The 21,682-nt window shown below is 35.0% G+C and overlaps 1 long non-coding RNA gene across 1 annotated transcript in view; it reads left to right on the top strand.

The window, feature by feature from the left end:
* Positions 1-10,592: 10,592 nt before the first annotated feature.
* The window catches only part of LOC114058651, a 35,083-nt gene continuing 23,993 nt past the window's right edge, over positions 10,593-21,682 (top strand). The window contains exons 1-2 of the long non-coding RNA XR_003571514.1: positions 10,593-10,696; positions 21,119-21,164. This is a non-coding gene — a long non-coding RNA (uncharacterized LOC114058651). The remainder of the gene's footprint in view (positions 10,697-21,118; positions 21,165-21,682) is intronic.

Here is a 21,682-nt window from a genome sequence, read left to right as displayed (position 1 = left end):
TACAAGCCTATCCAATGTTTCCTACTATTTCATTTAGCGCATTCCTTTATCAGATTTATTTACTTAATCTATATTGACTTCTTTAGCCCTCAAATACAAGTTTATTTTTGCTGTGTGTCGACTGAAAATTAGTCCTTGAAAGCTTCATGTTAATACCTCAACATCAGTAGACATATTTTCCAACCAATTCACAATTCCAGCAGTGGTACATAACCTTATCTTGACCATGCAAACAAATTTAGTTCTTCTCATTTACAATGCACTAAGAAATGGAGGCATGGTATCCACAATTACCTTCCACAAAATCAATGTTTTTCTGCCAAACTTGTTGATTCAACTTCCAGTGGCCTCTGAACAGTTCTGTTTTTGTGCTTCTGGACAGGCTTCAAGGCAAAAAACCAAACTTTAATAAAGATGAGTGTTTTCCAGTGTGCATATGCGCATTCTTGATCACAGGTTCACGTGTGTCAAAACCTCTCCTAATACTCTCAATGGAAAGGAGTGCAGGACATAATTCTCCTACACTGCAGGATTTTGGGATACTTAATAGTTTTTTTCCTATTATGTCTTGGGTCATAAGCCAGATTCTTCAAGTGTTTCATATGGAAAGAAAGTTTTGCAGCATACATAAAAAAGATTTTAATGAGGGCACTTTCCAAGATTATGGGAGATGTAAATACAACTCTACATTATGGTTTTTGTACAATATTCCAGCAACTGTTGTGCCTTCCTTGGCTACTGGTTCTTCTTGTTTATGTCTCCACCCATCTCTTGTGTTGTACAAAAAATATTATTAGGCATTATTTCAGTTTAAATTTTGGGTCTTCTCACTGGATGTAGAAGACTGATGTTCTCATCTTCACATTATATCCAGTAAAGGAAGGACTCGAACATTTTATGTTCACTTTCTGCCACCTAGTCATTCTTTATTCTTCCATCTTCCTGAAACCAATAGGTGGGACATTTTGGTACGTGTTTATATTTAGATACATAAGTACATATATGAATAAGTAAAACATATATATGCCTATGTTCTAGTTTTGAACTGGAATATTCCATTAAAAACTAAATATAGTTAAAAGTTTTGATGAATCTGGAAAAAAAAATTACAAAAATTGAAACCCCTGTGATAAAATTTATGTGGCAATACCACCAACCACAACACTGGCAAAATTATAGATCTACAGGAGAGTGGCACGAAGCAAGTATCTGCAATGGACAAGTGAAATACCAGCATTCAGGAGAAGACTCAAACTCATAGTAGACGTAATAAAATCTCAGCGTTGTCAAATGACCAGAAGGAACTCCAGCAAGGTAAGTTAAAGCTTCTTCTCAGGTTATTGAAACCATTCAAAACCAAATAAAGTGTCATCTCTCACGGAGTTACTGATCTTTACCTGTTAAAATTCCTTCTTAAAAACCTACTTTTGCCTCTATCCCTATAAATCACCTCCATCTGGGAGTGTTTATTCTGGTGGCCACCTGTAAGTATTTACGTCACTGTGAATAACTTCTGTGTGCACCTGTAGTTATCATTATTGCGTCTTTCTCCTCTTCATAGTCATTGCTCCAGATTCAGCAAAGCCCCAGATCATGAATATGCGGGAGATGGATGTCTCTTTCATTTTCTGCCTCTTCAGTTCAATAAAGCACCAATGCTTTTGTGAAGTTGTAGGAGTTATCTGAATATACTTGTAATACACAGTGTGCAGTATCTGATTTGGCAGGCATCAATAGCCTGGCATATCTGCTGTAAAACCAAAGGGAAAAGACATAGTTTCATACAATCAGGCATGTGTGTGCATTCCTGGTAAACTGAAGAGAGGCACTGCAAAGAGCCACTGTTACCACCCCAACTTCTGCTGGTTTTGGTTGGGTGGGTACAGTTCTCCAGCATTCTCCAGGTGCTTTTCTTCTTCAGCAGAGAAAAAAGACTTAATTAATTTGTTTGAAGCTCTGCACTCCTCCTAATTTTCCCTCCTACTTATTTCAGATTTTTCTGATTATTAAATCCACTTCACCTTTCCTCACCCATATCTTTAGATACACATTCTCACACCTGATACCTTATTTTCATACATCATTTTGTGATCTTCCCTGGTAACATAAGCTGCACATTCTCATTCACATGTTTAGGTCTAAACACCTTCTACAAGTTCCTGAAGACCATTCTGGTGGAGACTTTTGGCTCACAGTCTCTCAGCAGCATTCCCCCACACTTTTTAAGAACATCTTTGTTGTTACAAATCCAATCTCTTTTTAAGTTAACATTCCCACTGCCTCCTCTATCACTGTGCATTTCTGTTACCAGCACATCACAAACTGCTGGCTACTACAGTAAATGTAGATAATGGCTTGCCTGTAAATTAGATTTGTGGGTGTAAAACCCATGCTTGTTTACACACTGGAATGATGCCAAAGACCAGTTCAGATGAAACAAAATATTTATGAATTGGATAAACTGGAATCTTACATCTTTACAAGGTTCTCAAGTGGATTCAGGTATAATTTCCTTTGCCCTGCCCTGTTTTAATGAAAAATTTTCTTCTTAGGGGCTATTAGAAATATTGCATTTGTAAAAGACACAACATTTTAATTTATACTCAGTAATACTAAAACAAAGCTTTGAAACAATCCTTTATGAAACAAGTGATCTTAACTATTGTAATTCACATGAATGTAATTACACTGATTTTTAAAAGCAATTTAAATATTGCTTTAAGAGAAGTTGTTTTTTGCTACCATAATAAAATAACTTGTTTTATACAAGATACAGAAGAATATAATTTGATCATTTCTCCTGTTCGCCTTTGTTACATAGATTTTTACATAATCATTACTCATAATGTTCTGACAGATAATGCTATTACTAGCGTTACCATCTTTGCTATTATTATAAAAAATCTTCTGGCTTTGTGAAAATTTTAATTTATTAAAATGTAATGAAAGCACATCTAACATGAACCATAATTTATGAAAATTTTAGATGTGCTGCTTGACATTCATGTCATCAGGCTTCAAAAGTTTCACATCTGAAATGTGAAATTACACAGATTTATAAAGATCCTTTTTCAGCATGTTAGCTGGCACTATCTTCTGTAAAATGTATATGTTTGGCTTTAAAGAGACAGCGCATGCAATTTTAATGTCAGCACCAGCATCACCAAAAAGTGCCCTGGCAATCAGTGGAAAGGTTTAATAGGTTTCCTGTCTTGTTCTTAATTTGCTGAAATTACAAAATCAATACTTTCAGTTGTAGCTGCAGCTACCCGTTTTACTGCTTTAAGATAAAGTCTACAATAAAGTAACCTTCACTTTCAATTTGTAGCACAGAACATCAGGGTGTTCTTGGCCACTAACTAGTCTTTCTTTTCTCAGCCAGTATGAGACATTCTACGTGTGTGATTTTGCCCTTCAAAGAGAAAAGATGCATTTTGTATTAAGCTTAGCTCTCATTAGCGACTTGTTTTGTTTATTTTTAACATCTCGTTCTGCTCTCTCCTCTCTCTGCATGGGTTGTTCATTATTTCCCTGTTTCTCAGTGATGATGTTCTATACTACGTAAGTGATTGGTGTTGAAATAGCCTAATCTTTGTTTTACCTCCATGAGTCCCCTTTATGATAACAGAGTATATTTTTCTGCTGAAGTTAAAAGAGAAAATTCTCCATAGTTAGTCACATTTATAATAGTGAATATGAATGCATATGCAAAAGTCTTTTAAAAGTACCAAAATGAGGACAACCAGATCAACTTACCACTAGAAAGGTCAAGTTCTTGTACAGAGCAAGAAGGAAAAAAAGGATAAATAAAAATGCTTCCACAGGCTGCTCTTCTATGCCTTCCTGCTCTTTAATAACAGAAGTAAAAAAAGCCATATTCTTGCACAATCATTTTAGTCTTCAAATTCAAGTCTAACCTGGAGTCTAATTCTGGAGCTGTTAGCACTGGAGAAGAGCCTTGGCTTGCATGGGCCCCTTCTAGTGAAGCACTAAAAAGAATGTTAAGCTGCTCTCAGAAAAAATTGCAGCATAAGATCTCTCAGTGCCTTCCACTGATGCAAAAAGAGCTCTTAGCACCTGCTACCTCAAATGTTAATGAACACATACACACATATACACACATGCACACGCACATGTGCACGTTTTACCTCTTGCTTCTCAGCCATAGCAATTTCAAGTTGGGAATTTTACTCACAAACAGCACATGATGGAGTTAGGATACTGTAAAAAGAAAGAACATTTGATCAGGAATGAAACACAGTTCATCTCATCAGGAAAACAGAGCCTCCAAATGCCACAGCTGCCTTGCTTTATGCTCTGCATTTTTCTAACTAGCTGCTCAAGGTAAAAGCATGCTATTTATCTTGTGATGTACTCTCTGTAAATGAAAATTCAGAGTAGATCTAGAAACAATATTGCACCAAAAGAAACAAAAGCATTTGTCTCTAAACAAGTCAAGAGAAATGCCAAATGATTCAATGAAGATCGCTTGTGTCACTTATGTTTGTTTTGATTGGTCCTTCAGTGTTTACAGCACTCAACTCAGCAGGCTCAGAACCCCAAATCTATATTTAATTTAAAGCATTGCACCATCACTCAAATCTTTCAGCAGCCTCACTACAGTCTAAAGAACAAGGGCAGAGGGACCTGTTTACATGGAGCACTTTTGCATGCTCCAAGGGATTGCAGAATTGTTTAAAACATATCATACTAGATTAAAAAATGAAGGTTTTACATGTTATTGTGAAACAAAATATTTACAAGTACTTGTAGGATTTCTGCCTACATTATCTGTCACTTTTTGGGTATTCTCAGTAAGCGATCATATTGCAAGACAAGACAAAACATTCTAAAATGAACTCTAAACTACAAAATAAGATGCATCTCAGTAACCTTAATTTTTATCAGAACTAATATGCTGACCAGCAAATATAATGTAATAAAGACAGCCGTCGTTTCAACACTAAAAGCTTTGCACAAATTCACATACATTTAGAGAGTTAAATAGAATAAAGTAAATTGTCAACACACATTGAAGGGCCCAGTCTTTTCAGATGCAGAAATCAAAGTTTTACAAAGATAACCAACCAAAGGGGAAAAAAAACCAAGTCCCCATTTAAACATACACAGGTATCTTAAAACATGTCTGGTTAATAAAGGGAATGAGCTCTCAGTTTTTATTAACTTCAGCCGAGGTAGAATCTGCTCACTATTTTGCAAAAAAAGCCCTGATGCAAATGCAGAGTTACTAATGTCATATGCACAGCGTCAAAGAGCAGCAAACCTTCTCACTGTAACCATGGTGGTAGCATGCATCAGCGCATTATTGCAGTGGTTTTCAATCCTTGTCAGGCTTCTGGTGTAAAAGTCTCTCTAACTAAATTTAGGGGTCTCTCCAGGGAAAGGAAGCTGAGATAGAAGAGAGTTTAGAAAATTAGACATGGTTTATCTATGTGTACCATCCGAATTTTCCCAACATGCAGGTTTACAGGGGAGCCTGTTACCCTCTTTGAAAATCTAGGAGCTTTTGTGCATTCACCCTACCTCATCACTTCCCCTCACAGTGTCTTCCAGCCTGGAATTGCTGCCCCTGTCCCTAGCTGGGCCAGCCCATGTATGAAGTTTGATCAAAACATGTCAGAAATTGTCTGCAGATACTACTCGCTGTGAAAAATGTTCCCTTCTCAAGGACTTGGTCATGTCAAGTCCTTTACAAGACTCTGGACATGAGGGTGATGGTGCAGAGGTGTCCTGCACCAGCACCAATGTGCGGCATCACAGGCACATGCAGTTAATGAACCTGGCCAGCTCTTTTCTAGCTGGGATCAGAATAAGACCAAATTTGCAGGACCAAATCCTGATTACCTCAGGCATGGGGAGAAGGCAGTGTTTTGGGGAGGGGTATCCAGAGGTTTCAGCATTAGGCAATCTCTAACCTTCAGCAAAATGCAGAGAGGGAAGGAGAGATGACTGAAATTAGCTTCAACCCTGGAAAAGGGAGACAGTCTTGTAAGAGTTTTCCTCCTCCTACCAGAAACATTTGTCCAGCATCTGCGTTTCTTTCAACCCTGTTGTGCTTCTCAGCAGACAGGGTAATTTGACCCAGAGGATTTTGGCTATCTAAGCTATGCCTAATCATTTGGCCCCATTACATCACTACGAAATAGTTCAAAATAGAGGGCTCCTTTTAATAGATTTCTTGCTTCAGCTAACAAAAATTATTCAAACTTCAGTTTTAGCTGAGCTTATTAAAGCAGGACTGTGTTTAAGTTATAGTAATTGTCAATAAAGTCTTTTATAGCAGATTTAACTCAGCATATTTCAGATCTTGCCAATTTGAGACAGTTTCCATAAAAAGGAGAACAGCAATGTTACACAGGGATAATTCAAAACTGGAAAAAAGGAATTATTTAGCATAAAAGGAATTATTTAACATAGTAAAAGGAGGTATAACTAGGAGTAATGGGAGAAAATTAATAAAGGGAATATATCAGTAGGGGGAAAAGAAAAACCTGACTGTGAGTTCACCAATAGAAAAATCTCCCCAGAGATCTAGGAGTGGCCCACTGCTAGCCAATTTTAAAATAACTGGGCAAAACATTTTCAAGTAAATATACAGGCTGGAAATATTTTTGTACCCATAGAGACAGAAGACTAGGTTACCATTCTGTCCCCCACTTCTAAATTTTATGAAAGTGAGCAAGTAAATTGAGCTTTCTGATTGACAAATCTAGTGAAATTCAGCTTCCTCGCTGCTGAGATGTAATTGCACAGCTTTTATCTTTGCCAGCATCAGAAGATGGGGGGGGGCGGGGGGGAAGGAAGTAAAAGTGTTGGGGTTTTGTTTTGTGGGGTTTTTTTTCTTTTTATTTGATATTCATTTTGTTGGTCTGAATGATTAGTTATAGTTGAGTTATCTAGTAATAATTTGTTCCTTGACTGACATGAAGAGAACAAAAAATTATTTATACTAAAAAAGGCTGTGTAACAATAACCCAAGTTGTAATTTTTTTAATCAATCATTTGTATGAGTAAAATAAAGCAGAAAAGCCAAAAATCTCTCATACAGAGACCTCACGGTCATATCAAAATGCAATAATTTCTGAAAATTCAGAATCAAAATTAACATCCTTCTGAACTCTCTGTTTTGCAAGACATTAAGTAAAACATTGTGTTTATTCAAGGGAAGTAACTGAGGAAACAAAAATGTATTTGTGGGGTTTAATATTATTTTGCAATTGTTTTAAAGCTACTGAAAAAACACTGACTTCTTAGAAGAATAGCAAGACTCAGATATAAAGCAAGCTATCCCATACCAACTGCAATACCTGTTCAGTAAAAACCATGAGACTGTTCTCTTGGTGTTGGGCCTTTTTGGATAGCATAAAAATTAAAGTTTTTCAATATCTGCATTACTACAACAGGTAACTCTTTTATTAGTCCATAGAAAAATTTAATTGAGTGTGTGATTTTAACTAGAAAATATAAATCCTCTGAATAGTTTCTGTATATTTACTTTTATCATATGATTTGAAACAAAGAATAAAATAATCAACAGATTTAATTATAGCATCATTACATGTGAAAGCATTGCAACAATTTTTGAAAACCTTGTTATATAAACAGTGTATACTTCATTCAGGATTTAAAATATGTATTTTATTTTCTTTAAATATAAAGACCTACCTTTTCCCCCAAATACCAAATTTAGAAGATGCCATAAACCCTTGCATGTAGTTATTTTTTTAACTACATCTGCTGATATATAGCTGATTTCAGTCTGATCTACAGTGAAAACAGAAATCACCACAGCAATCCTGACAGACATGGACCAAACCAATGTTAACCTGCACAGCTATGATATTGTAGAATTATACAAGTTTCAGTTTACTTTTGCTGTGTGTGGGCTTGCTATGAGCACATTACGAACTTGGTGGGGTTTGAGCATGTTTTTTCTTATTATGGAAGGGCAAGTGCTTATACTAAAACCTGTGCTCATCATATATTTGTCCTTTATTTTTAAGAATCAAAATATGTATAAAGCAGAGAACTTAAAAAACAAATGACTACAGAATTCCTCTATAAAAAAGAAATACTTATAGTACATTACACAAATATTGATGCTACTATTTAGAAGTTTTAAATAGCATATTTTACCATGTAAAATTATGTTTTATAGTGTGATTAATATTGCTGAAGGATTAATACATTGTTTGAAGGGGGGGCTTAGGTTTATGTTTTTTTTAATTAAAATAAAAGTATGGTGCACATCACTTCTCTTTAAACATGCAAAATTAGGAAATGGATTCTTAGACCTTCCTGGGCATTATTTCATTTAGTATAGAACTTCAAAGTACTCTAAGATTTGCATGTAAATACACAGCTAAAATAAACAAATTACAAAGGAAAAAAACTCAATCCAACTTTAAATAAGGTCATGTAGTTTGAGATCAGTGTATTTTTTTCATTTGGCATAAAATAAAGACTTCCTTGCCTGATCCTCCCTATCAATGTTGCCAACTTTTGGGTTATAAATAAGAAACTGGAGTAACAAAACAAATAGTCATATTGCAACTAAAAGCTTATGATTGCATCATTAAAAAAAAGGTAAATCATTATCATTTTTATATCTAAAATCTCTATTCAGGTATGTTTGAGAATTTTAGGGCAAAATAATTCCAAAAAAAGTTAATATTGAAGTTTAAATTTATGCACTTTTCAGAAATGATTCAGAGCAATGTTGTTTTTACATAATGCTGTGACTCACCACTTACACTGAGGGATATCAACTGATTCACGTGTGTAAAAAGTGTGGAGGGTGAAGTGGAAGCTAAAGATACACTTGTCTCTAGCTGCCATGACGTGGTAACAAGAACATTGTGTTTGTGCACATCCAAATAAACTTCAATAACCATTCATCCCTCCTGCTCATAGGTAACCAGTATGCCCGGAAATAGAGCTTGTTTTTATATGGATGTACATATATACAACGCCAAATGATTTTGGCATTTCATCACAATGCCAAATTCAATAAGATATACAAACATTCAGAGGAAGAATTTATTCCTTGAACAACCTGCTTCCTTGAAAATAAGGATTATCAGTGTATGTACTCCATTAAAACATGCTTTAAATTCAGTACTTTATTACTTTGCTTATATCCACCAGATAAAGAAACAGTGCAATATGACTCTGGAAGGTGATTTTTAAAAATATTTTATTATTCTTCTACTACTTAAAATCTCGCAACTTCATAACTGCACTAACTTACAACAAGAACATCATAAATTGGGCAAGGAAATTTTAGACAATATTGTATGCATTTAATTTTAAATATCTATCTAATATCTATGGAGAAAGATAAAATTTTAAAAATAGCACATATTTTAATAATAAAATTTAACTGTAAAAGAGTAATTGAAGAAAGAAAGCATTCTATAAATTATCTTCCCTACAGAATTTAAGGAAAAACCATTATTGTAATATTCCTCCATATCTGCATTTTCTTAATTTGTTTCTGCTCACTTCCCTTTGCTTCTTGTTTTCCTTCATTCTCTCTATTTCAACAGATGTAGTTAACAAAAAATCATATTTATAGCCATGTTTTCTAATTGTTTTCATTTCTAAGAATAAGATACTTGGGAAAAATCATAATATCACAAGTAACATCCTTCTGGAAACAGTGACAAAAACAAAAAGCTGTTTCAGCAAGTTACCATTTTAGCTCCTTACCTCTGCCCAAGAAGGTAGATAAGGGGATCTTTTACAAGACAGTTTAGCCACTCCACTCCATGTCAACTATGGGGAATAGAAAAAAAGTGAGGCTAGAAAGCAAAGCCTTAGGACTTTATCTCTTTTCTCCTTCTTTAAATCTGCCACTTATTAGCATTGTTTGATAATACAGACTAAGTTTTTTAGGTAAAACCAAAAAGGCAATACAAATGTTTGCCTCAGTTACAGTAGTTCTGTTTTGTAAAAACAAGAATACACTCCAAATCTTATTTATTTACCTATGACTGTTTAGTATCTTATCTGTAGTTATAAAAGAACACAGTCTTTGCATTTGATTACACTTTGGTGCAATCATATGTAAGTAAATTCTCTAATGTTGATGCAGAATTTTGCAACTGAGCATTTCCCTTTCCTGTAGTGCTGTGAGATTCAGAAGGCAAACCATGCACTCATTCTAACAAAGCAATATAATAGGGGTGGAGGGGAAAAGCAATTTGGAGTCTATAGGAAGGTTACCATAAAATTTACATTTTCCATAAAATATAAGTAGCCACCATTTTGCTGTAATCCCAGAGCAGCAACGAAATGGTGGTACAGAAGAAAACTACACTATCAGACACATTTCATCATTGCTTCTATCCATCACTATCTTCTTTCGCTAGCATGATTATCATTTACCTTTCTCCTTTTTACAAGCAACATCCTAATTTTAGATTGAAAACCGATAGATGCAACATAGTAAATAGTTAAGATATAATTATCAAACTAAGAGTACATACTGTACAAGTCCTCTGCTCTCCCATCAAATCCCCCCCCCCCCAAACCCCGCCACACTTCAAACTGCAAAAAAGTACTGCCTAGTGTTTGTATCTCACAGTGATGAACACATCTCTTGGAACTGCTACTGTATGAAAGCTGTATCCTAGAGGTAGAACACATGTTATGGAATATGGCTGCTGCATTGGTCAGTATGTTTTTTAATTATTATATGATGAGATATACATAAGTAACACTCAGAAGACCAAAATGGCTTAAACTGTTTTTATTGTGACGTGCAAATTTGCATTTTGTGAAGCATTGTGTAATTAAGTGAATATGCATATTGGCATACTCAGTTTAGAAATGTATATTAAAGCATCAATTTTGCCATGCAATACCTTTTTTTTTGTTTGTTTTGCTATTACAGGTTTTTCAGGAGGTGTGGAAAGGAATGCCTACTTGTTCATAGAGACACAGGATTTGTAGATTAGTGCAGGTCTGTTCTGTGATATTGTGCTCTACATGCTAAAAGAATTCATGAAGTTTATTCTGTAATCTCTGCAGAAGCACTATGTGCTATGAGCTTTATTAACTAAGTCTTAAATTTGCAATAAACCAGAAAAGAATATTCTGTAATATATTTTCTAAGACTGTGCTTGGTGTTTATTACTTTAAATATGTAATGAAGTTACGATGAATGACATTTTCAAATACAGGATGCCATGGGAAAATGTTCTTGTTTTTCAGACACAGTTGAATATTTTAGATTCCAATATCATAATTTAACTAATAAATCACAAAACACAAAAATGTGGGTCTTTTAAGTGATAATGGACACCAAATTTAAATTTTTTGAGGAAAACCTTTCAAAAAATCCTTAATGATGTGAAATTTGTTTGAACAAATCTGCAATTACGTACAAGTAAAACAAATGTTCTGTTCCTTCTTAAGTACTCCCATTCTTTCCCAATTCTAAGTAAAGAGTATTTAGGTAACACTGCCACCTATTGCTTAAAGGCCATAGTTACTAAAATCTGCTGCAGGTTTTTGTCACTCGTCATTGCTTGTTTTGACTATTACACTTTCATTATTTCTAACAACCAAATGAGACTTTTATAGTCTTTCATATAACAAATAATAAGTATCTGCCTTCAGTACTATGCCTATAATTTATCAGGAATTAACGAAAACTTAAGAAAGTTTCAATATTGATGAAATTAGGTTTCTAGAAAATATTTAAAAAATACTTTCAAATACAAAATATATCCAGAAAATTAACAAAAGGAAGATTCTTCAGGCTATAACATGACAAATATTGCAAAATCCAATTTATTGGTTAAATAAAAGTTTTCTGATATAATACAAAGTAACATAATTCTTGCTAACACTTTTCAAGAGGATAGGCAAATATTCAAGCTGTAAACATACATCTGCAGGTCTTTTAGGGACACTGCTCTAGAAGCATGAAAGTAAGTCACTAATAGATAAGACCTAGTTCTTTCCAGTAAATAGTTCTGTTTTCAGGGCAACCATCAAAAGATCACTAATTCCACATCAGAACAAGAATCATGCCATAAAAATAACCTTTGTCAGCTTGGGGGAAAAACAAAAGAAAAAAAATTACTTCTACTTTTTCAAGAGAAAATTTGAGAAAAATATATTTAATTATACTAAGTAAGAAAAGTCATATGAATCAATCAGGAAGATAACACCTGTTATATAAACTATATAGCAGAGTCTAGATTAATTTACAGTAATACGGAAAGATTACTTAGTTTAGAAGACAATTTATTGTTGAAAGGCTTTTCTATCCTCAGTGTATTACTCAGTTGGCACGTGCAAAATAAGTTGATTTTACTCCTTCACTACAGGGAAGAAGCTGTATACTGTATAAAATCCCTCATATTCTCTTCTATTATTAGAAGAAAAACTACAAATCCATTGTTCTTGCACCTAAAAATGTTCGGTCACTATGCAGAATGTATGACATTTGCCCTGTATTAAAATCTCACTATGAGTCCAGTTGTACTTCTAACATTTGTAAAATTGTAAAAGGTAGATGGATGTACTTAAGAAGAGTAAAAATAGAAAACATTTCAAAAAAATAAAAATTGGTTGATTTGGGTTTTTTTTGTTGGTTGTTTTGTTAGGGTTTTTTTTCTGCTTGTTTTTGTTGTTTGATTAGTTGTCATTTTTTTAACTAAATGCAGTATTTTAGATCTCAAATATTTAAAATGTCCATGGTAGCAGAGAGAGTTTCAGGGAGTTTTTATTCTAACAGGAGGAATCTACATGAAGGTTAAATTTCTTATGGACTTTTTTTTTTTTTCTGTAATGATAACTACATCCTTTCTAAAACAAAAATCAGAAGCAACATATAAACAAAACTTGGTTTTGCAGTTAGGGACTCCCGATATTTTCCCCACTTATATGATTTTATGCTATGACATTTTTAACCATTTCCCTCCTACTAGAAGCTTGCCTCTCAAAACAGCTATCACAGCCAAGCTGTATCCAATGTCAGAAAGTGAATAACAACATGAATAGACATCTGTACACCTATTTTTTATCTTTTCTGGTTTATTTCTTATTTCTACACTCTCAACTACAACAGCAACACAAGATTTTTGCACCGGTCTAAAACTGAAAAAAAATGTAATTTGTTTTCTTTTTTTTTTTTTCTTTTACTCCTTTAAATAAAACCAATATTCAACACCTAGAAATTTCTGTATTAAAGGAAAAAGTTGGAAAATTTTCAGATTTCATTAAGTGTTTCTGCACTCAAAACAATTTGTCAGAAGAATATTCAACCTTAAATTCACTCAACTTAGTACAGTAGAATGAATTATTAATTATCTAATTGGTAAACAAGGATTTGTAATGTAATTACTTGTTTAATGCACCATTTTATGTAAATATCAGACTAAACTCTAAAAGTCTGGTGCTTTTAATAAATTTTCCTTGATGAAATACATCGGTTGTATATATTTGCATACAAAAGTATGTCTTCATTATCTCCTTCAACTAACTTTCTTTTGGAAACAAATGTTTAGTGACATCAAAAGTTTGCAGGTGTATTTTTCCCCACCTCTTTTACTATCTAAATTCTGATACAGCTAGACATAAAAGTTATATGAGAAAAAATTATATTAACTTAAAAGAATATTCAATATACTTAAAAATAACAAAACAGAACAAAAGAATATATTAAATTAAGTGTAGGAAACCTAGAACAGATAGGGCATATAATGCATTATGTACAATCCAAAAGATACAGAAGGCACTCATGAATGACTTGTTAATTTTATCTCCAACATAAATTTCACACTTGCAGTAAACCAGTACTTTTCATAGCTAGTCTAAAAATCAGCATAATTTTCCCTGTCCTATACAGGGAGATAAAGAGACAGGCACACGTTTACTGAAGTGACTGTGAAAATGCTAGTATGCCTTGACTCGTAACATTTGTGTGCTAAAATGTACTTATTTCAAACAAAGGTACAACTTAACGCAGGGAAGAAATACAACATAGGTGAAAAAAGTATCTTCCTTAGTTATGTGCAATAATAAACTACGCATCTCATGTTAGAATGTACGTAAAAATGCAGAGATGGTTATACTTGAACAGCTAACATCATCATTACTTTTATACCTTGACTTTACTAGATCATTGCTTTAAATGAGCATCACAGAAGCAATGGAGCTTTAGTCTCTATGTTACATTTTCTTCATAATCATTTTCAATTTATTTTTTTCTTGCATGTCATCATTTTAATGTAAATCTTTCTCTTTCTTTTCAATAAAATGAAATGATTAAGTAATCCTGCTTTTTGCATGATTAAAGATGACGGATAAGCTTGGGTGGATAAAAATCAAGGCTCCTAGCAGAATCTGTGCACCTCGCATGTCAGAATCCTTCCAGTTTGTTCAGTGCTAATGACAGAAAAAATTAGCGTGTCTGTGAGTTGCCTAAAAAGAATAACAAGGTACCTTTAAGGACCTAGTCATATCTCTACAGTAAATTTTAAACAGTCGTTTTCTATAATTTTCTGTAAAAGGCCCTGATGAATTGTTTTGAAACAGATTAAGAGAAAAATCTTTGTTTAGAGCAATAATAAATGTTCATTAAATCTATCAGTGACTACTTCTGGGCTGTTTAATCACCACCTTTTAATCACCAGATATAACACATTTAGAAAATAAAATGCAAGGAATACAATATATGACGATACAATATGCTGAATGTAGTACGAATCTGACAAAAAAAACCAAATGATATATTTTTATTAGCCAGTCAGATATGATTCACTTTTAAAGAACAGGAAAAAACTCTTAACTACTGATTTTTGCCATTGCCTCTTTTCTTTTAAGAGCCCTATGCAATATGTGTTCAGCCTTTTCTGACTGAGACAAGAGAACTAGAAAGGGGATATTACAATACAGCACATACATACTGCCATCGCCTCTAGACATATGACCCAAAATGATGCTAAGAAGTCTTTCTCTGACCTCCTGCTAACCAGCCTCTTGTGATTAATTCAGCATGTCCTTGAAAGTACCTGCTAGAGATCCTTTTTGGGTTTTTTTCTTTTTTAATTTAAGAGTTTCTGAAGCCCACCCATAGTTTTACCGATGGATTTTATCTACTTATTTATTGATTTATTTATTTTTATCAGAGTAAAAGCATTAATCTATGAACAGAGGTCTGTAGTAATAGAAAAACACCACCTGCCTAAGCATTCACCAAATAGGACCATAAATACCACAACATTTCCTGACCTAAGTTTCGTAGACATCTGTATCATGGTAACACTGCATTTCCCTTCTTTGACAGATGAAATTACTATTCTTTGATTCCCCCCCCCCCTTTTCTTTTTTCTGATTATGTTCTGGATGGCAAAATTTGGGCCACAAAATGCTAATTTCTAACCTAACACCATGACAGCAATCACAGCCATCACAAGGATGGAATAAAGAGAGCAATCTAACATCCAGGGATATGAATTTCTGATCAGTGGCTGGCAGACTGCCGTGAAAGCTTACAGTAATCCCATTGGACAGCTAGGGTTGATGAAGCCTGGGAACAGGCAGCCACAATGTAGGTAGTTCACAATTGCAAGCATTTGTCCATAATTTAAAGCTATATGAGAAGTGGAGAGTATTCATCTGAACAACAAGCTGTAATTTAACTAGAGTAACATTTACACAGTTTTTAACCCATTAAGTCCACCTCTTCTTACACTAACATTCTCTCTGTTTAATGCCTATTGTAAACAAAAATCTTGCACATTAAATGAGCATATATTTTTAGCATTTGCAAAGCTCAGAATAATATAGTACGATTAATTCCTATGGTATATTTGGCAGAAAATAAAATATTTGTTCTTAAATCCAAAGTCCACACCATGTAAAACCTTACTGAAGTGAGAGGTTTCCCTGAAGTCAAGGGGGCCAGTCCCACCACCCCAGCTTGCACTGAGTAAAATCTAATTTACAGACTGATCACGCGATTAAGGTTCTTTTCAAAGTGATAATTCCTCAATCATCCAGTGACATTCCCACCAGAAGAAAATTAGCCCCCACCGAAGTAGGGAGGCTCTGCAAATGGTAGATACTAATGCATGCTTTGAGCTCTGCCAGACGAAGGGGTTTCTCTATCAGGCTTTGAAACTGTAGCCTGAATTGTAAAATGTTGTCTCGTACTCAAAAGCCTCTAAATGCATCTTTCCACGCAACCAAAGTGCGTTCCTCCTCAGACATCATTAATTGTCATTTCTCTATTTTGTCACAAAGCCTTTGCGGTGTGTGTAGCACTGTTGCCAGGATTTACAAGGCCCAGACACGATGCCAAAGCGGCACTCGGTAAAGACGTGTCTACACAGACATGGTAGCACAGTGACAGCTAATGACACATAAAAGTGGGCAGGTGAAACTGCCACCACCATACACACAATGCAGGGCAAGCACAAGTAAAAATTATCAGAGAAATTATAGAAATATGTGAGACACACCTGCAAACATTTTCTGATTTCCTTCAGAAGCTGCACAGCAAAAAGAGAAAGATATTCACAGCTGCAATTCCCCCAGCAGACAGAGAAGGAGGGAAGCTGGACCATCCTGTGGGCACAGAGAGTTGCGCCAGTGACCAAAATGGGGCAAGTTTCCAGAAACATTTCACACTTGTATGTTACTATTAATATGCACAGAAATAGTAAAAGCCCAAACGTGCTAAAAAAATCTCAAGTGTAACTGAAAACGTTAACGCACAAAGAGCACAAGCCTAGGATCTGTCAATGAAGCTCAAAGATAAACTTGTTTTCGTTATGTTTGTTTGTAAAAGAGAGAGGCTGCTTCAAGGTTAGTGTAATATGAGGATGGGTGAGTTCCATGTGCCTTACAGCACTCTGAAAAAGAGGAAAACATCATTACAGTGATGTGGATGTTGTGGAGTGACTGCTGTGCTTTTAGACACAGAACTAACTTCTTTCAGAGTTTCATCTGTTTTGGAAATTCTACTGATTTGTGAGCTGGTTCTAAAAGGGAAAAGGGGAGGAGAAGTGGGGAAATAACTACTGTAACCACCTGCAAATATTTATCACCAAAATACAATAACTGCAGAGTGAGAAGGTTTTTGTTCTTTTCTTTGTTCTTTCTTTTGTTCTTCCCTCAGTCCTTTTCCCTGCTCTCCCCCTCCTTCCTCCTTTCCTGCTAGTTCCCTCTCCATAGCCCCTTTGTTGTGTTCTCCTTCCAAATTAATTTTTCACTCCCATTTGTAAATATTGAATCTCCCTCCATCTGTTGGGTTTTTTGCAACCTTAAAATCTATTAATCTATTCCCACATTTATTATTCCAATTTTTTCATTCCCTTTTTTTTTTTTTTTAAGCTCTCCTCAGTGTTCCTGTGACCTTTTTCTCTACCACGCTTTCATGATTATCTCCATTTCGTGTGTCTGAGACACAGTTTCACCAGTTTTCTTTCAGTACAACTCAACCAAACATATTTACAGCAGCTGCCTGATCTGAAGTTGAGTCCTCTTAGCTTGTTAACAGGAGAACTTAATTGCAATGTGGGTATATTAGTCATGATAGTGTGGGGTGGGAGGAGGCAGGAGATGGATGCTAGTAGCAGCCTATGCCTTACAGCAGAGGGTTCACTTCACACCTTATGCTGTTTAGGAGAAGGGAGAGACTAACACTCTTAATGGGTGCCATTTGGGTATACATAGGGCTGTGAAACCTGTTGTGGTCCTTACTGACCCCCTCAAGCTACAGTGAGAATAATAATACATCCATTTACATTAGAAACATCCACATCTGTTTCCACAAAAGCCCCAATATATCTGCAATTTATCTTTATCTGGTTCTGAACAATTTCACAACTTTAGAGATGCTTACCAGAAGCCCCTTTGCCAAAACACCTACATACTGGACTCTTAAGGGGGCAGCTAGACTCTCTGTTCAACCATTTTATCATTCTTATACCAAACAGATCTCTGGGGACTAAGGAGAGAAAGTCTTGACATATAACAGCAGATTGTATTTATAACTACTCTTCTATATTCTTCATTACTTCTAAGAATTGCTTTTGCATGTGATTGTCCAACAGGTTTAACTGTGCACTTTCAGGAATATGCCTGAGAAAGCATGAGCCATAAAAAGGAAATGTATGAAAGTGCACTTGATAAATACATCAGTCAGAACAACAGCACCTGTTTCAAGCAGTCTAGCAATGACTGTGTTGTCCCTTACAAAACATGATAGAATATTTAAAAACTACCATCAACAGATTTGCATGAAGTCTCACATTTGTTTCTTCCCCTCTAATGCACAACATAGCAACAGAGTCAGGTTTTGGAGAAGCAGTGTAGGCATGAGGGAAAGGGGTCGCTACAGATACTAAGTCCGAGACTGGACTAAGTGTGAACTCAAAACATGGTTGAAGGTTTTCTTTTTTTTTTTTGTCCAAGCTACCTAGCAATATCTGAAAGAGCATTTTCATTCCATGTTATCTAGATAATATTTTAGATCTTCCTAGGTGCAGTTCACCTGCCCTGGGGTATGGCTTAGCAAGTTCTTTTCCAATCCCACTGTGACTGGAGGATATATCTATCAGCTGTTTAAGGAGAAAAAAACCCCAGACATTTGTTGGAACAGCTGTTCCACATTGTAACTACAACTAGATCCCAAAGTAGCTTGGCTATCATCAAATACTATATGCAGTTTATTCCCAAAATGTCTGTATATACATACTTGATAATAGTGGATCTTTAATGATTCCAAGAATCACAAATATGCACATATAGGCACACACATATATGCCTAAAATTCATTTTGTATGAATTCCATCATACAAAAAGCTACGAATCCCAAAGTTGCTTCCAAGAACAAGCATATCCCTAGTAGCAATCCGAAGGAGACACTGGCACGGAAGACTCAGGCAGATTTCTGCATGGACATGAGAAAAAGAGGTAAAAACAGGTAAAGGCTCAGGCGCTTCAGCAGCAATATCCAACAGTGATACCAATTTTCTTCGAAACTTTCTGTAAGTCTTAAAATCTTAGTTTTCTCTCTCTCTCTGTTGAATAGGAAAGGTAATACTCCTTTTTCATTTCTTACAGCTAACTTGTCAGCCAAGACTCATTCACACTTGAGTAATGTGGTGATGGAACAAATATAAATGTTTAGATAAACACATACAGAAGAGACTGATAGACACACATGTAAAATGTCATCCCCCAAAACAATCTGCATGGCTAGCTTTAGGAATTAATGAGTGGGGACAAGTGGGGTTGAATGGCTGTTTGAACTCAACTCAAATCACAGGGATTGCCATTGGCAACCACTGTAACATATGTCTGCTATTAACCTTCCGAATGCCTACAAATCTGAAGAAAGTGTAACATTCGAAGTCCACGCTTGTCCATCAATTACACAAAGTCCTGACTTGAAAAGCAAGTTTTGATGTGATACTTTTCCATTTTTCACCAAACTTTTTTCTATGGATTCCGACTCTAAAACATTCTGTAAAAGTGCATATGAAGAGTCAGAAATTAATAAAGCCATTTCAGAAAAAATAGAGCAAACATATTTATGGGTTTTGCCATATTATGGGTTCTCCTATCACTCAAATAAAGGCAAATTTTCTACATGTGAACAGCCAACTTCTTCTTCAAAAACATAGGGAAGGTAAAAATCAAACAAATACAGCTTGCTTCAGATTACACAACCTTTCTTCTAGCCTGATGGCAGATCAATTAATTGGGAAAAGGGAAAAAAAAAGTTAAAAATCAATTTAATAGCATTCCTTTTAATCAGGGTTTCAGATTATCATGCAATCTGCAGGCACATAATAGCATTCATTTTGTCTATTTTATTGGAGGAACCACTACCACAATCTTCTCTGTCTTTTACAACTTCCATTTTCAGTGCTGATAGTGTAGTTGCTTCCAATTATTTTAAACCTGACAAGATTTCTAGCAAACATTAATAAAAGGCAAAAATGCAGGAATTAAAGAATTGTGAACCCTCTCAATGCAATTCCCAGGCAGTTTCAGTGGATGCAGTTAAACTGAAATGAACCGTATACCCTAAGTCATGCCCACAGTGATTTCCTACATATATTTCTAAGTCCAAAACGATCAGTTTCCCTAAATAAAAATTTTAGCCTCTTTCCCATATAGAAAGTTCATATGTTTTTTTGGTCTGCAATTCAAATGCCACAGCTGCAGATCTTTCTGTCAAGGACGTAATTCTTTAATAAACACAGAATAAATAGAGAGCTGAATTATTACATTAAATGTATACAAGGATACATGATGTCATGTGTCTCTGTGATGTACGTATGCATGATGTATATTAAACATTAAAAACAAAATAATCTCTACACCCACAACATGAACCCAATTTTTTTTTCCATACTGCTTTTAAATACTTCTTGATGTGTAAGGGCCCTTGAAGAGCAATATACATATATAACTTTTTTAGAAGTTCATTAAACCAATAGTTTCCTTTGCAATATAGTATGTCTTTTAAAATGATGTCTGACTTGTGAATTCACATAATCATTTAAGTGTAAATTTAGCTGCCCAAAAGTGGCACCTTCACATGTTCGCAAAACCCTGTAAACCACAAACATCACTAGGAAAAAGAGAGAAAGAGATCAGGAAGCAAGAGGTTTAAACACATCTTAGGAACTGAACACTTCACAGCACAGCACAAAATTTGTTTTGCTGAAGCCCCTGCTACACACGAAACGTTAAATCCTTGTGCAACATGTTTTATGTTATAGTTCTTCAAACTATGGTCAACAAATCTAGACAGAAAATTCTATTATGAACTGCACTAATATGCAACATCCCACAATCTTACCACTTGTTTTCTCCTTCTGTGCCATTTCTCTAACATCTGGGAAAGTAACATAAGGCTGATAATATTAGCAGAATCAGTTGCATAATTATGCAGTTATCACCCACGTTAGGAAAACACATTTTGTTCCTATTCTAGGTCAAGTCATTATGAAAATTTGTACGCTTGACTAGCAGAATAATTTGTAGAATGTTGTTTGCCCTGACATTTTGCTATCATAGTACCTCTAAAAGCCTGTTAAACTTCACAATTATGTTTCAGCTCCTGGGTGCCATCGGACAGGTCATGAGAAGCAGACAAGTGAGTGGTGAGTCTGTATTTCAACACTCGCAAAGAAAGCGTTCCCGAAGCTGTTGTCTCCTTGGTAGGTGTTCAAATGACCTTTCAGCAGTGGATTGGCACAAAGTAATGGTCAATAACAACGGTTTGCTGTAGGGAAACCTTCCACTCTGTCACCATGGTTTCCGGAGCTGAGAGACCCTTAAAAGTAATTTTCAACAAATGGGACAAAATCAGGAATTGGATGTAAATATTCTTTGTCCAGTATGTTAAATCTGAGCAAGAGATTTCACAGCTCTACTTTAGAACTGAAACCAGAATGGGTATCCTGGCTTGTACTTTAAGTTTAAATAAGAACCATAAAAATGGATGCAGTTTTTACACTATTAAATGGTATCTGGAATGTTATTGTACATTATTATAAACAAAATACAGGAATGTCACAGTTGACTAAATTCCTATCAATTATGAACTTAATTTTTACACACATTTAATACTTATCTCATTTCAGACTTTTCTATACTGAGAAATTTTCTTTTAAAGAAA

This window comes from Empidonax traillii, unplaced genomic scaffold (assembly GCF_003031625.1).
Source record: "Empidonax traillii isolate 1590-97213 ecotype Southwest subspecies unplaced genomic scaffold, ASM303162v1 scaffold181:size1721324, whole genome shotgun sequence".
In the NCBI taxonomy this organism is placed as follows: domain Eukaryota; kingdom Metazoa; phylum Chordata; class Aves; order Passeriformes; family Tyrannidae; genus Empidonax; species Empidonax traillii.
The sequence above is the reverse complement of the archived record's forward strand: the minus strand, read 5'-3'. Positions and strand labels throughout refer to the sequence as shown.